The sequence below is a fragment of the Zootoca vivipara genome, chromosome 5 (genome assembly GCF_965207765.1).
Source record: "Zootoca vivipara chromosome 5, rZooViv2.hap1.1, whole genome shotgun sequence".
NCBI classification, from domain to species: Eukaryota; Metazoa; Chordata; class Lepidosauria; order Squamata; family Lacertidae; genus Zootoca; species Zootoca vivipara.
In genome coordinates, this window is record NC_142588.1 from 58,417,170 (window position 1) to 58,420,904 (window position 3,735).

Sequence of the window (3,735 nt, forward strand, 5' to 3'; positions counted from 1 at the left end):
TCCTCTTTACCATGGGTAGGCAAACAAAGGCCCGGGGGCCGGATCTGGCCCAATCGCCTTCTAAATCTGGCCTGCGGACGGTCGGGGAATTAGCGTGTTTTTACATGAGTAGAATGTGTGCTTTTATTTAAAATGTATCTCTGGGTTATTTGTGGAGCATAAGAATTCATTTTTTTTCTTTCCAAAATATAGCCTGCCCCCCCCCCCAAGGTATGAGGGACAGTGGACTGGCCCCCTGCTGAAAAAGTTTGCTGACCCCTGTTCTTTGCTATATTGAAAATCATACATAGGTGGGAAAGCTTATTTCTATGGAAGGCCACTGACTCACAAAGGTCAGCTGGGGTCTGAGCCTATATTGGGTGGAGCCATCTCTTCCTGCCACCCACTTTTCTCTTTCTTCTAATCACTGGAACATGCCCCTGCCCCAAGAGGTCTTCTTGCCTTGCCCTAGATCTCGCACAGCATCTGCGAAATGCAGCATGAAGTCAGGGACAAAAGGGACTGCCTCTACTGTTCCTCTAAAGTCTGAAGCCAATGGGCAGCAGGAGAGACATTCTGGATTTCCACCTCTGTACCTGTTGGATGGCTGGAGCTCCAGAGGAAACATACAATGTAGGGTGCCTTCAGACAGCTGCATTCAGTGCCCCTAGTCCCACCCCGATCAGCATTTCCCAAGGGGAGATTGGGAGGGGGGCAAGGTGAGAGAGGTAGGATAAACCACAGCATGGCTGTTTGGCTCCATGGTCCACCTGTGGAGAAAGTGGTGCCAATGCTATCACATGCCTCTGAAGACAAGGAACAGAGCAGTGTCCATAGAGTGAGGCATTCAGCCACATCTCCAGTTTTTGCAGTGGAGACTGTGCTTTGTGCACAGCTTTGTGCACAGGTTTAATCCCCAGTATCTCCAGGTAAGGCTAGTTAAGACTCCCATCTGAAATCCTAGAACCAATGGTTTGACTCAGTATTTATGCACACCCTTGATGTTTCTGTATGTGAGGAAAGGCTGCAAATGAGTATTTGGAATTCTCCATGGGAGCCACAATCAGCTGCAGTTTTAGCTAAGAGATCAAAAGATAGCCATTCATATGCTTACAACAGAAGGTTCCTAGCTAAAATTGTAATTATTGTTTAAAAGTTTGGGGCATCCAACAATCTTTTTCTAGGCACTACTTCCAAAAAAAACCCCTCTCCCATGGTGCAAAGATTACGCCATCAAGATGATGTATACAGCCAATTCTAAGTCTCTGGGCAGATCATTGTGAGGTTTTCTCAAGCCATGTAGGATTCAATTTTTAAAAACTTTATTGGGTAACAGGAGCATGCTATACCTGGAAAATGACAGATAGCCACAAGCATACTGTGACTTTGGTACAAGATATCTCCTGTTGCAAGAAACAAGGCACCACATTCTGCAGCAGTTGCAGCAGAGTAGATTTCCAAGTGGTTGTTAAAGAACGTTATTGCTGCCAAGGATCAAGGACATTAACACCTTGTGTTACCTAGGCCTGGTGCTTGGCAACACTTTCAAGGCAGTGGGGCTATTCCCCTGTGCACATCTTAAGCCGAGTGAGGCAGCAACGGCAACAAGAGGGCTGGGGAGAGGACTTCTTATAGTTCTGGTCCCCCAGCACCTCCACCGAGAGTTCTGAAAGCAGAAGCTGCAGCTATCATCTGCCCACTGAGGCCTACAAGACGCAGGTGAAAGTGTTGCATGAATGTGCTTGAGAATAATTTAATTGCTCTCCTTCTAGCTCTTGTTGGAAAATAGTATATATTGTAAATAAATCAGGTCATTCGAGTATGTAAGTAGGAAGAGAAGTCTCAACAGTGGACGGATTTGATGAAAAACCCTCAGGCAGACCAAGAGGCTTACTGGTCTGCTCAGAAATGCAGTCTTGGTAATCAGACACTCCTATACATGCAGAAGCATCTGACATTTTATGTCATCTGAGAACACAAAATGTCAAAATTTTCAGAAGCAAAAAGAATCAACATTTTGTCTTTTGCTCCTACTTTTGAACATGACCGGTCTATCAAGAAAATCAACATGATCTTTTGGCCGGCCTGCCATCAACAAATTCCAGAAACCTTTAGCACTGGGCATGATTATTCGTACTTAAAAAGGAAAGAAAAAAGAATTCATGAGTAATGTAACAATCACACACTTACTACTAAATCATATATTCCCCCCACTACTTTGAGTTTTAAATGAACCTAACCAATCAATATGAATACATGGAAAAAGAAAAATTAGCTGCTTTTTTTGCAATGTATGGAGCAAGGCATTTGTATGTATGCTACAGAACAGATATCATTTGAGTTACCCCTTCCAGGAAACAAAAGATTTTTGATCCCTAAAACATTAAACTCAGAGTGACTGAACCTCAGTCTGACAATTTCCTTCATTCAAAGGTTCATTAAAATTGCCTGTACAGAAAAAGGACCAATGAGGGATGATAATTTTAGGCATTTGGATAGCTTATCTTGACTGGGAATGGTAACACAACTTCAGAATTAACTATGACTATTGAATGCAAACATTTGGAGGTATTCATCTGAAAACTTTAAAGGAGACAAATTTTAATGGAAGCACTGTCACTACCATTAGCGATGGCTCATTTGTTTTACCCCCCAAAAAAGAGGGTGCTTTTATTGCTTCAAAGATCCAGTAAAATTGCTTGTATTACTGACATCCCTCCAGTCAGCCTTTTTGACATGGTTTTAGAGCGGGGCTACTTCTCATATGGGAAATCAAATGTACCGTATAAGCAAGGGCAGATGCAGTAATAAATCATTGTTCCTTAGCTTGATATAATGCTGCATAAAGTTACATTTTTGGTCCATATGAAAAAGGCAACAGTTGGAATAAAACTATTTCTGGCAAAGGGTAACAAAATAAACAATGGCAATTTGTTATTAGGATTTCTGGCTCAACAGGTGCCCTTTGCCTGAAAGTAACCATTTAATATTTTGAAGTACTTTTATTTATGGAAGTTATGTGAGCAAAATTTAGAAGAATATTATGCTAACTTTAGCAGGCCAGTTATATCGCCCAACATTAATTCCAACACACAGCATTTTAGTGCAAAGTTCACATCTTCAGCCAGGAATCATCAGGTGGTGATAGATCAAGTGATGTACATATATCTGTAAACCATTTCCGATACTACATGATTTCTAGGATTTAACTACTATATAGTCAATGGGGCAGTGTACTGAGTAATATACTCTTCCCAACATGATGGGAAACATGGGTATGGGTGTGTGTGTGTGTTGCCGGGTGTTTGTGACTTTCCAGAGATAAGTGTATACACCATGTGATCCAGAGGTCAGGTAATGTAACAGTACATACACAGACCATAATGCATACAATATGTCTGGATATGAGATTGAAAACTAGCCATCTGTATGCTGAAAAAAACCAGTGAGGTATGGAAACAAGTTTTGCCTAGCTTTGAAAGGGCTGCAATCTGTACTACCAACGCTCACTGCAGGCAGAGCTACAAATTTCTCAAGACTTGCTTCTGTTTCAGTGGACATTATAACTGCAGTGCAGCTACAGTATGTCCTTCTACTGTAGCAAACATTGCAGTGCATTCATTTGCAATCCTTACTCAATAAAAAGAAGAATTAAACACCTTTAAAAGGCAGTTCCAACCCCATGCTATGTTCAGTGCATTATACATGTTTATGTCTCAAATATTTTCAATTACAAATTCTACGTTTCCACATATA